The sequence below is a fragment of the Triticum dicoccoides genome, chromosome 5B (assembly GCF_002162155.2).
Source record: "Triticum dicoccoides isolate Atlit2015 ecotype Zavitan chromosome 5B, WEW_v2.0, whole genome shotgun sequence".
Lineage (NCBI taxonomy): Eukaryota > Viridiplantae > Streptophyta > Magnoliopsida > Poales > Poaceae > Triticum > Triticum dicoccoides.
In genome coordinates, this window is record NC_041389.1 from 725632686 (window position 1) to 725646847 (window position 14162).

Sequence of the window (14162 nt, forward strand, 5' to 3'; positions counted from 1 at the left end):
ACTTTGACATGAGGGGGGGTGGGGTCGATATACCCCCTCCCCGAGAACTTTGACATGAGGGGGAGGGTGGGGGTTCATATGTAAAATAAGGAAAAGGAAGAAAAGAGAAAGAAGAAGAAAAAGGAGTGGAAAAAGAAAATAAGAAGAGGAAGAAGGAGAAGAAGAAAGGAGAAGAAGAGGAGAGGACGAAGAGGAGAAATAAATAAGAAGAGAAAAAAATAAAAAAAAAGAGGAGAAGAAGAAAGGAATAGAAGAGAAGAAGAAGAAAATAGAGTAATTTCTATGTTTCTTCTTCTTCACCTATATTCCTTTCTTCTTCTCCTCTTTTGTTCTTCGATCTTCTCTATTCCTTTCTTCTTATCGATCCTCTTTTTTTTCCTCTTCTTATTTTTTATCGGGTATGTCGCTGTCGATATACCACCTCCCCGATAACTTCGACTTGAGGGGGGGGGGTCGATATACTAATAACCCACAAGTATAGGGGATCGCAACAGTTTTCGAGGGTAGAGTATTCAACCCAAATTTATTGATTCGACACAAGGGGAGCCAAAGAATATTCTCAAGTATTAGCAGCTAAGTTGTCAATTCAACCACACCTAGAAACTTAGTATCTGCAGCAAAGTGTTTAGTAGCAAAGTAATATGATAGTGGTGGTAACAGTAACAAAAGTAAAGACAGCAAAAGTAATGTTTTTGGTATTTTGTAGTGATTGTAACAGTAGCAACGGAAAAGTAAATAAGCGAGAACCAGTATATGGAAAACTCGTATGCACCGGAACAGCGATGGATAATTATGCTGGATGCGGTTCATCATGTAACAGTCATAACATAGGGTGACACAGAACTAGCTCCAGTTCATCAATGTAATGTAGGCATGTATTCCAAATACAGTCATACGTGCTTATGGAAAAGAACTTGCATGACATCTTTTGTCCTACCCTCCCGTGGCAGCGGGGTCCTATTGGAAACTAAGGGATATTAAGGCCTCCTTTTAATAGAGAACCAGAACAAAGCATTAGCACATAGTGAATAGATGAACTCCTCAAAGTATGGTCATCACCGGGAGTGGTTCCGATTATTGTCACTTCGGGGTTGCCGGATCATAACACATAGTAGGTGACTATAGACTTGTAAGATAGGATCAAGAACTCACATATATTCATGAAAACATAATAGGTTCAGATCTGAAATCATGGCACTCGGGCCCTAGTGACAAGCATTAAGCATAGCAAAGTCATAGCAACATCAATCTCAGAACATAGTGGATACTAGGGATCAAACCCTAACAAAACTAACTTGATTACATGATAAATCTCATCCAACCCATCACCGTCTAGCAAGCCTACGATGGAATTACTCATGCACGGCGGTGAGCATCATGAAATTGGTGAATGAGGATGGTTGATGATGATGACGACGACGAATCCCCCTCTCAGGAGCCCCGAACGGACTCCAAATCAGCCCTCCCGAGAGAGATTAGGGCTTGGCGGCAGCTCCGTATCGTAAAACGTGATGATTTCTTCTATCTGATTTTTTTCTCCCCGAAAGCCAATATATGGAGTTGGAGTCGGCGTCGGAGGGCCACCAGGGGGTCCACGAGGTAGGGGGCGCGCCCAAGGGGGGGGGGGGGGCGCCCCCACCCTCGTGGACAGGGTGTGGGCCCCCTGGTCTTCATCTTTGGCGAGGATTTTTTATTAATTATCCTAAGATATTCCATGGAGTTTCAGGTCGTTCCGAGAACTTATATTTTCTGCACGTAAAACAACACCATGGCAATTCTGCTGAAAACAGCGTCAGTCCGGGTTAGTTCCATTCAAATCATACAAGTTAGAGTCCAAAACAAGGGCAAAAGTGTTTGGAAAAGTAGATACAATGGAGACGTATCAACTCCCCCAAGCTTAAACCCTTGCTTGTCCTCAAGCAATTCAGTTGACAAACTGAAAGAGAAAAAGAAAAACTTTTACAAACTCTGTTTGCTCTTGTTGTTGTAGACATGAAAAGCCAGCATTCAAGTTTCAGCAATTATTATGAACTAACCATACTCACAATAGCACATAGGTCTCACAATTACTCATATCAATAACATAATAAGCTAGCGAGTTATAATAATAAAACTCGGATGACAACACTTTCTCAAAATAATCATAACATGATATAACAAAATGGTATCTCGCTAGCCCTTTCTGAGACCGCAAAACATAAATGCAGAGCACCTTTAAAGATCAATGACTGACTAAACATTGTAATTCATGGTAAAAGAGATCCAGTCAAGTCATACCCAATATAAACCAATAATAATGAATGCAAACGACAGTGTGCTCTCCAATGGGTGCTTTTTAATAAGAAGGGTGATGACTCAACATAAAAGTAAATAGATAGGCCCTTCGCAGAGGGAAGCAGGGATTTGTAGAGGTGCCAGAGCTCGGTTTTAAAATAGAGATTGAATAACATTTTGAGCGGCATACTTTTGCTGTCAACGCAACAACTATGAGATGACGATATCTTCCATGCTAAACAAATTATAGGCGGTTCCCAAACAGAATGGTAAGGTTTATACTCCCCCTCCTCCACAGGCATCAATCCATGGCTTGCTCGAAACAACGAGTGCCTCCAACATTCAATGGGTCCCAGGGGGAGTTTTGTTTGCAGTTATTTTGATTTAGTTTGCATAAAGCATGGGACTGGGCATCCCGGTGACCAGCCATTTTCTCGTGAATGAGGAGCAGAGTCCACTCCTCTTGAGAATAACCGCCTAACATGGAAGATAAGGACAGCCCTAGTTGAAACATGAGCTGCTCGAGCATATAAAACAGAATTTCATTTGAAGGTTTGGAGTTTGGCACATCAAATTTACTTGGAACGGTAGGTAAATACCGCATATATGAAGGTATAGTGGACTCATATGGAACAACTTTGGGGTTTAAGGAGTTTGGATGCACAGGCAGTATTCCCGCTTAGTACAGGTGAAGGCTACAAAAGACTGGGAAGCGACCAACTGAGAGAGCAACAATAGTCGTAAACATGCATTAAAATTAATTCACACCAAGTATAAGCTTGAGTAGGATATAATCCACCATGAACATAAATATCATGAAGGATGCGTTGATTTGATTCAACTACATGTGTGAACATGTGCCAAGTCGAGTCACTCAATTCATTTAAAGGAGGATACCATCCCATCATACCACATCATAATCATTCTAATAGCATGTTGGCATGCAAGGTAAACCATTATAACTCATATCTAATCAAGCATGGCACAAGCAACTATAATCTCTAACTGTCATTGCAAATATGCTTACTTCATAATAGCTAACTCAGGAACGATGAATCATCATATTTACAAAAACAAGAGAGGTCGAGTTCATACCAGCTTTTCTCATCCCAATAAGTCCATCATATATCATCATTATTGCCTTTCACTTGCACAACCGAACGTTGTGAGTAATAATAGGAGTGCACGTGCATTGGACTAAGCTGGAATCTGCAAGCATTCAATAAACAGGAGAAGACAAGTAATATGGGCTCTAAGTTAAATAAACAATCATGCATATAAGAGCCACTTCAACAATTTAATCATGGTCTTCTCCTACTGACCCCCAAAGAAAAGAAAAGAAAAGAAGTAAAAACTATTTACACGGGAAAGCTCCCAACAAGCAAAAGAAGAACGGGAAATATTTTTGGGTTTTCCCTTTTAATTACTACAGCAAGGAAATAAACTACTACTATTTTTTTTGTTTTTCTTAAGGTTTATTAAACACACAAGAAGAAAGCAGGAAAAAGAAAATAAACTAGCATGGATATTACAGTGAAAAAGTATGAACACCGACACCTAGCAATGAGTGTGTCTGAACATGAATGTAATGTCGGTGGGAAATACGTACTCCCCCAAGCTTAGGCTTTTGGCCTAAGTTGGTTTATTGCCGGAGATGGCCTGGCGGATATCCATAGGTGAAGCTGGGGTCATACTGTGACGAAGAAGGCTCCGGTTGCCACTGGCTGGCAACCTCCTCTGGATCCCAAGAATAAACAGATAGTCGTGGAGGCTCATCTTGTGGCTCCAGTTCCGGGGCGGGTGCAGGATTTCGATAGGCTTGAATGGCCGCCCACGGAACGATGTGAGGACCTGCAGACAAGTTAAACAAAGAGGGAGCAGGCAAAGTAATAGTCTCAGGGTGATGTTTATCAAAGTACAATTTATACTTGAGCTCCCCTTCGCGACTTTTAACAAGAAAGTCATGTGCTATCATACTCCTATAATCTAAATAAGCACGGGGAAGCAATGTTTCCTCTTTCTCCTCATGCCTAATAGGTATTTCAAAATGTTCAGCTAGGCGTGAGGCATAAATGCCTCTAAAGATAGGGCCTTTAGTGCGGTTCAGACTTAACCGTCTAGCAACAATTCCACCCATACTAACAGAGTTATTTCGGTATAAACCATGGAACAAAATGATAACATTAGGAACACTAAGGTTTCCACAGTTTCTACGACCTATCAAGCAACGACTAGCAAATAAGGCGAAGTAGCATAAAACAGGAAAATGTATGCTAGTGATTCTTGCATCAGAAACCTTCCTGGTTTCTCCCACCGTGATAGTGTTAATAAAAGATTCTACTTCGTTACAGTGTGGTTCATCCAAGGTGCCCTCAAAAGGTATTTTGCAAACCTCGCAGAATTCAGCTAATGGCATCCTTTTAACAACATCATATAAATGAAATTCTACCGATGGAGGTGAATTCTTAGGGAAAAAGTAGAAATTTTGCACAAAAGTATTTGTGAGTAAGAGATACTGATGACGTTGGTCGCGGAGGAAGTCAGTGAGGCCAGCATTCTCAATTAATAAATAGAAATCTTCATAAATCCCGGCTCTCCTCAAGAAGTCATTGGAAGGCCATTCACAAGGCAGGACCTCCGCGGTGCGAGGCAAATTAAATTTGGGCTTTTGTTCTTCTTCCCTTTGTTTTTCCTTCGAGCTTCGGCTCGACGAGCCCCTCAAAAGTCTCTTCATTAATTCTGAAACAATCTGAAATTTTTAGTAACTTCAAACAAAAGTGAACCAACTTCAATAAAATTGATAGCAACAACTCCTACAAGTGCCTAGAGCCTATATAAAGCATTGGAACCACTTGGAACCATATAAACCTGACATGCAAGCTCAAGAACATGGTCACCTGTGCAGCACAAATTTGCAATAAATAAAGCACTAGAACAAAAACTAATTGGACCAATGGAGGAGTCACATACCAAGGAACAATCTCCCCAAGCAGTTTTGCGAGAGGTGCTTTGAGCAAGGAGATCAAAAATCATAGCAACGGGGGCTGGAACTCGTGCTTGAGTTGGTTTTTCGTGTTTGTGTGAGACAGAGGAAGAAGATGGGTGCAGCGATAAGTGGAGGAGGGCCACCATGGGCCCACGAGGCAGGGGGTGCGCCCTCCACCCTCGTGACCAGGTGGCAGCTCCCCCCGCGATGATTTTTGCACAGTAAATTCTTAAATATTCCCAAAAAAATCATATTAAATTGGCATGGCATGCTGAGGACTTTTATTTTCGAGATATTTTTATATTGCATGGATAAGTCAGGAAACAGACAGAAAAATACTATTTTACTTTATTTCTACTAAATAACAGAAAATATAAAGAGGGTACATAAGGTGGTGCTTCTAGTTTCATCCATCTCATGCTCATCAAAAAGAATCCACTAACAAGGTTGATCAAGTCTTGTTAACAAACTCATTCCGATTAACATGGAACCGGAGAAATTCCGAATAGCACTAAGTTACCTCAACGGGGATATGAAAATCCCCAACAATAAGAATATCATACTTTTTCTTGACAGTAGGGAGAGGAAATTCAAAACCTCCAGATATAATCGATGAAAATTTTCCAATAGAGTTGATACTATAAACTTGAGGTTGTTTTCTCGGAAAGGGTACCGTGTGCTCATTGCCATTAACATGAGAAGTGACATTACCTTTGTTGCAATCAATAACAGCCCCTGCAGTATTAAGGAAAGGTCTTCCAAGAATAATAGACATACTATCATCCTCGGGAATATCAAGAATAACAAAGTCCGTTAAAATAGTAACGTTTGCAACCACAACAGGCACATCCTCACAAATACCGACCGGTATAGCAGTTGATTTATCAGCCATTTGCAAAGATATTTCAGTAGGTGTCAACTTATTCAAGTCAAGTCTACGATATAAAGAGAGAGGCATAACACTAACACCGGCTCCAAGATCACATAAAGCAGTTTTAACATAATTTCTCTTAATGGAGCATGGTATAGTAGGTACTCCGGGGTCTCCAAGTTTCTTTGGTATTCCACCCTTAAAAGTATAATTAGGAAGCATGGTGGAAATTTCAGCTTCAGGTATCTTTCTTTTATTAGTAATAATATCCTTCATATACTTAGCATAAGGATTTGTTTTGAGCACGTCAGTTAATCGCATACGCAAAAAGATGGGTCTAATCATTTCAGCAAAGCGCTCAAAATCCTCATCGTCCTTTTTCTTGGATGGTTTTGGAGGAAAAGGCATGGGTTTCTGAACCCATGGTTCCCTTTCTTTGCCATGTTTCCTAGCAACAAAGTCTCTTTTATCATAATGTTGATTCCTTGATTGTGGGTTATCAAGATCAACAGCAGGTTCAACTTCTACATCATTATCATTACTAGGTTGAACATCAACATGAACATTATCATTAACATTATCACTAGGTTCATGTTCATCGCCTGATTGTGTTTCAGCATCAGAAATAGAGATATCATTTGGATTCTCAGGTGGCTCAGCAATAGGTTCACTAGAAGTTTGCAAAGTCCTATCATTTTTCTTTTTCTTCTTTCTTGAAGAACTAGGTACATCAATATCATTTCTCTGAGAATCTTGCTCGATTCTCTTAGGGTGGCCTTCAGGATACAAAGGTTCCTGAGCCATTCTACCAGTTCTAGTAGCCACTCTAACAGCATAATCATTTTTCTTACTATTCATTTCATCAAGCGCTTCCTTTTGAGATTTAAGTACTTCTTATACTTGAGTGGTAACCATAGAAGCATGTTTGCTAACAAGCTTAAGTTCACCTCTAATATCACCCATATAATCACCCAAGCGTCTAATCATATAAGCATCTTGTTTTAATTGTCTACCAAAATAAGCATTAAAGTCATCTTGCTTAAACATAAAGTTATCAAACTCATCCAAGCACTAACTAGCAATTTTAGTAGGAGGGACTTCAGCTTTATCATATCTATAGAGAGAATTTACCTTTACTACCTGTGTCGGAATATCGGGAGGTTCTTCAGTAAATAAGTAATTTAGATCATATACTTCTTCAACAGGCGGTAAATTAAGACCGTGCATTTCTTCGATAGGAGGTAAATTCTTAACATCTTCAGCCTTAATACCTTTTTCTTTCATCGATTTCTTTGCCTCTTGCATATCTTCGGGACTGAGAAATAGAACACCTCTCTTCTTCGGAGTTGGTTTAGGAATAGGCTCAATAATTGGCTCAGAAATTGGCTCAGGAGCTGGCTTGGGAGGTGCCCAATTATTTTCATTTGTCAACATATTATTCAATAGAATTTCAGGTTCATCCGGTGTTCTTTCCCTGAAAAGAGAACCAGCACAACTATCCAGGTAATCTCTGGAAGCATCGGTTAGTCCATTATAAAAGATATCAAGTATTTCAGGTTTCTTAAGAGGATGATCAGGCAAAGCATTAAGTAACTTGAGAAGCCTCCCCCAAGCTTGTGGGAGACTCTCTTCTTTAATTTGCATGAAGTTGTATATTTCCCTCAAAGCAACTTGTTTCTTATGAGCAGGGAAATATTTAGCAGAAAAGTAATAGATCATATCCTGGGGACTTTGCACACAACCAGGATCAAGAGAATTAAACCATATCTTAGCATCACCCTTTAATGAGAACGGAAATATTTTGAGTAAATAAAGGTAGCGCTATCTCTCATTATTAGTAAACAGGGCAGCTATATCATTTAACTTAGTAAGATGTGCCATAACAGTTTCAGATTCATAGCCATAAAAAGGATCAGATTCAACCAAAGTAATTATATCTGGATCAACAGAAAAATCATAATAATCCTTATCGGGAACACAAATAGGTGAAGTAGCAAAAGCGGGGTCGGGTCTCATTCTCTCTCTAAAAGATTCTTTACTCCATTTAACTAGCAACCTCTTAAGTTCATATCTATCCTGGCAAGCAAAAATAGCTGCAGAAGATTCTGCATCAAAAAGATAACCTTCAGGAATAGCAGGAATATTTTCATCATCACTCTCATCATTGTGTTCAATTGCAATAATTTCTCTTTCTCTAGACCTAGCAATTTGCTCATCAAGAAATTCACCAAGGGGCACAGTAGTATCAAGCATAGAAGTGGTTTCATCATAAGTATCATGCATAGCAGAAGTGGCATCATCAATAACATGTGACATATCCGAATTCATAGCAGTAGCAGGTTTAGGTGTCGCGTGCTTACTTATAACAGAAGGAGAATCTAGTGCAAGGCTAGATGGCAGTTCCTTACCTCCCCTCGTAGTTGAGGGCAAAATAGTAGTTCGATCGTCTTTCAAGTTCTTCATAGTGTCCAGCAGATATAAATCCCAAGTGACTCAAAGAATAGAGCTATGCTCCCCGGCAACGGCGCCAGAAAAAGGTCTTGATAACCCACAAGTATAGGGGATCGCAACAGTTTTCGAGGGTAGAGTATTCAACCCAAATTTATTTGATTCGACACAAGGGGAGCCAAAGAATATTCTCAAGTATTAGCAGCTGAGTTGTCAATTCAACCACACCTGGAAACTTAGTATCTGCAACAAAGTGTTTAGTAGCAAAGTAATATGATAGTGGTGGTAACAGTAACAAAAGTAAAGACAACAAAAGTAATGTTTTTGGTATTTTGTAGTGATTGTAATAGTAGCAACGGAAAAGTAAATAAGCGAGAACCAGTATATGGAAAACTCATAGGCACCGGATCAGCGATGGATAATTATGCTGGATGCGGTTCATCATGTAACAGTCATAACATAGGGTGACACAGAACTAGCTCCAGTTCATCAATGTAATGTAGGCATGTATTCCAAATACAGTCATACGTGCTTATGGAAAAGACCTTGCATGACATCTTTTGTCCTACCCTCCCGTGGCAGCGGGGTCCTATTGGAAACTAAGGGATATTAAGGCCTCCTTTTAATAGAGAACGGGAACAAAGCATTAGCACATAGTGAATACATGAACTCCTCAAACTATGGTCATCACCGGGAGTGGTTCCGATTATTGTCACTTCGGGGTTGCCGGATCATAACACATAGTAGGTGACTATAGACTTGCAATATAGGGTCAAGAACTCACATATATTCATGAAAACATAATAGGTTCAGATCTGAAATCATGGCACTCGGGCCCTAGTGACAAGCATTAAGCATAGCAAAGTCATAGCAACATCAAACTCAGAACATAGTGGATACTAGGGATCAAACCCTAACAAAACTAACTCGATTACATGATAAATCTCATCCAACCCATCACCATCCAGCAAGCCTACGATGGAATTACTCACGCACGGCGGTGAGTGAGGGAGTCCCGGACTAGGGGGTGTCCGGATAGCCGAACTACCATCATCGGCCGGACACCAAGACTATGAAGATACAAGATTGAAGACTTCGTCCCGTGTCCGGATGGGACTTTCCTTGGCGTGGAAGGCAAGCTTGGCGATACGGATATGTAGATCTCCTACCATTGTAACCGACTCTGTGTAACCCTAGCCCTCTCCGGTTTCTATATAAACCGGATGGCTTTAGTCCATAGGACGAACAACAATCATACCATAGGCTAGCTTCTAGGGTTTAGCCTCCTTGATCTCGTGGTAGATCTACTCTTGTAACCCACATCATCAATATTAATCAAGCAGGACGTAGGGTTTTACCTCCATCAAGAGGGCCCGAACCTGGGTAAAAACATCATGTCCCTCGTCTCCTGTTACCATCCACCTAGACGCACAGTTCGGGACCCCCTACCCGAGATCCGCCGGTTTTGACACGGACATTGGTGCTTTCATTGAGAGTTCCTCTGTGTCGTCACCAATAGGCTCGATGGCTTCTTTGATCATCAACGACGATGCAGTCCAGGGTGAGACCTTCCTCCCCGGACAGATCTTCGTATTCGGCGGCTTCGCACTGCGGGCCAATTCGCTTGGCCAGCTGGAGCAGATCGAAGGCTACGCCCCTGGCCGTCAGGTCAGATTTGGAAGTTTGAACTTCACGGCTGACATCCGCGGGGACTTGATCCTCGACGGATTCGAGCCACATCCGAGCGTGCTGTACTGTCACGATGGGCATGATTTAGCTCTGCAGCCGGACAGTACCCTGGAGACCGCACTCGAACCCGCTCCGATCTTTGACTCGGAGCCGACTGCACAGACCAAGGATGGATGGCTAGACACCACCTCGGGGGCTGCAACCTCTATGGCGATAGAGACGAACACCGATCTTGTCCCCCATGAAGCTCGTGACTCCGAGGTGCCGGACTCCTTGCCGGACTCCGGACCTCCCGCGCCCCCTCCAGTCGAATCCGATTGGGCGTCGATCATGGAGTTCACCGCGGCGGACATCTTTCAACACTCACCTTTTGGCGACATCTTGAGTTCGCTAAAGTACCTCTCGTTATCAGGAGAGGCCTGGCCGGACTGCGGCCAGGACGGTTGGGATGCGGACGACGAAGAAATTCAGAGCCCACCCACCACCCACTTGGTAGCCACTGTCGACGACCTAACCGACATGCTAGATTACGACTCTGAGGACATCGACGGTATGGACGACGATGCCGGAGACGACCAAGAACCAGCGCCCACCGGGCACTGGAAAGCCACCTCTTCATACGACATATACATGGTGGATATCCCAAAGGATGGGAACGGCGAAGGAATAGCGGAGGATGACCCCTCCAAGAAACAGCGCAAGCACCGGCGTCAGCGGCGCCGCTCTAAATCCCGCCATAGCAAGAATGAGGATTCTGGCACCGGAGACAATAATACACCGGAGAGCGCCGAAGACAACCCACTCCAGCAAGATCCAGCACAGGAGGAGGGGGACGCCAGCCCTCATGAGAGAGCCGCCGAAGAAGAGGTAGAGGACTATATGCCTCCCTCCGGAGATGAGGCAAGCCTCGACGACAACGAATTCGTCGTGCCTGAGGATCCCGTCGAACAGGAGCGTTTCAAACGCAGGCTTATGGCCACGGCAAACAGCCTCAAGAAAAAGCAGCAGCAGCTTAGAGCTGATCAAGATCTGCTAGCCAACAGATGGACCGAAGTCCTCGCGGCCGAAGAGCATGAACTCGAATGCCCCTCCAAAAGCTACCCCAAACGTAAGCTGCTCCCCCGATTAGAGGTGGAGGCATATGATCCCGCTTCACCAGGAGACAATATGGCTGATCGACCACCCCGTGGTCGCGACAGAGAGGCCTCAAGGCCCTTCACTAGACCCGTACCCCGGCATCGCTCGAAAAGCACAAGGCCACAGGGGAACACTCCGGACCTGCGAGACATATTGGAGGATAAGGCAAGACAATCAAGATCGATCTATGGATCACGTGGGCGCCCCACGATACGTGACGATCACCGTCACCCCGGACACAATAAGTACGGCCGGGCTGAACACAACAGACAAAGCTCTTTTGAGCTCCGTCGCGATATCACCCAGTACAGAGGCGCCGCACACCCACTGTGCTTCACAGATGAGGTAATGGATCATCAAATCCCAGAAGGGTTTAAACCCGTCAATATTGAATCTTATGATGGCACAACAGACCCCGTGGTCTAGATCGAGGACTATCTCCTCCACATCCACATGGCCCGCAGAGACGATCTCCACGCCATCAAATATCTCCCACTTAAACTTAAAGGACCAGCCCGGCACTAGCTTAACAGCTTGCCAGCAGAGTCAATCGGCAGTTGGGAGGACCTGGAAGCCGCATTCCTCGATAACTTCCAAGGCACGTACGTGCGACCACCAGATGCAGATGATCTAACCCACATAATTCAGCAGCCAAACGAATCGTCCAGACAATTCTGGACATGGTTCTTAACCAAGAAAAACCAAATCGTCGACTATCCGGATGCCAAGGCCCTCGCGGCCTTCAAGCATAACATCCGCGACGAGTGGCTTGCCCGGCACCTGGGACAGGAAAAGCCGAAATCCATGGCAGCCCTTACATCACTCATGACCCGCTTCTGTGCGGGTGAGGACAACTGGCTAGCACGCAGCAACAACCTCAATAAAAATGCTGGCAGTCCGGATATCAAGGACCGTAGTGGCAGGTCGCGTTGCAACAAAAACAAACGCCGCATTAACGGCGATAACAGTGAGGATACGGCAGTCAATGCCGGATTCAGAGGCTCTAAACCCGGTCAACGTAAAAAGCCATTCAAAGGAACAACTCAGGGTCCGTCCAATTTGGACCGAATTCTCGACCGCTTGTGCCAGATACATGGCACCCCTGAAAAGCCAGCTAACCACACCAATAGGGACTGTTGGGTGTTCAAGCAGGCAGGCAAGTTAATTGCCGAAAACAGCGACAAGGGGCTACATAGCGACGACGAGGAAGAGACCCGACCGCCGAACAATAGAGGACAGAAGGGTTTCCCCCCACAGGTGCGGACGGTGAACATGATATATGCCACGCACATACCCAAAAGGGAGCAGAAGCGTGCTCTCAGGGATGTATACGCGATGGAGCCAGTTGCCCCGAAGTTCAATCCATGGTCCTCTTGCCCGATCACCTTTGATCGAAGGGACCACCCCACCAGCATTCGCCATGGTGGGTTCACCGCATTGGTTCTAGACCCAATCATCGATGGATTTCATCTCACCAGAGTCCTGATGGACGGCGGCAGCAGCCTAAACCTGCTTTATCAGGACACGGTGCGCAAAATGGGCATAGACCCCTCAAGGATTAAACCTACCAAGACGACCTTTAAAGGCGTCATACCAAGTGTAGAAGCCAATTGTACAGGCTCAGTTACACTGGAAGTGGTCTTCGGATCCCCGGATAACTTCCGAAGCGAGGAGTTAATCTTCGACATAGTCCCGTTCCGCAGCGGCTATCATGCCTTGCTCGGACGTACCGCGTTCGCAAAGTTCAACGCGGTGCCGCACTACGCATACCTCAAGCTCAAGATGCCAGGCCCTAGAGGAGTCATCACGGTCAACGGAAACACTGAACGCTCCCTCCAAACGGAGGAACATACAGCGGCTCTCGCGACAGAAGTACAAAGCAGCCTTTTAAGGCAATTCTCGAGTCCGGCTGCTAAGCGGCCGGACACAGCTAAGCGTGCCCGGAGTAACCTATAACACGACCACCTGGCACGTTCCGAGCACGCGTAGCAGTGCGGCCCCAACCCCAGCCCCTGTAAAACATTAAGACAGACCCTTCGCGTACTCCATTACTCTCTGAAGATACCATGGGCATGGGGCAAGGGGCTCGACCACGATAAGCCCAGACTGCGGCTCAACCGCACCAGGGGCTCTTAAGTGTGTTGTTTCTTTTTCTTTTCCTTTTATTTTTTACCTACAGGACTCTGTTCGTCAGAGGCCCTGTCCGGCAGCAGACATGCCGAACCCACGATGCAATAGCTAGGGAAGGAGAAAGGCTACAACGAAAACCCAGGTGGTCTCCATCATGAGCATTAAATCTGTTTTATGCATTATTCTGTAGCCTACCCCTGGAGGGGGACATGTTAAACAGCCCCATCCCTTGCTTACCGCACCACTTGTATCGTCCTGCACTTACAACAGTTTTTATTGAATAAAGCAATGTAGCACATTTTTGCTTCTAATTGCATTTCTTTCTTACACATATGTTCATCTATGACATGTTGCATCCGTACGTTTTGGTACGGCTAAATACACCAGGGGCTTATGTTTCCCGCGTTATGGTGTGATAAGTCCGAACACTTTCACAAGTGCGGCACCCCAAACTTATAGCATTATATGCATCAACTCCGAATCATGTTCTTGGGTCAATAGTTGGGTTTGCCCGGCTCCCATGTTTTGGTACCTTACGTTCCGTTTTATCGGCTAAGGTAGCACTGGGAGAACCACTGCGATTGCGCCCCAGTTGAGCTCGGTTAACGCCTCAGTGGAGAAAGCTAA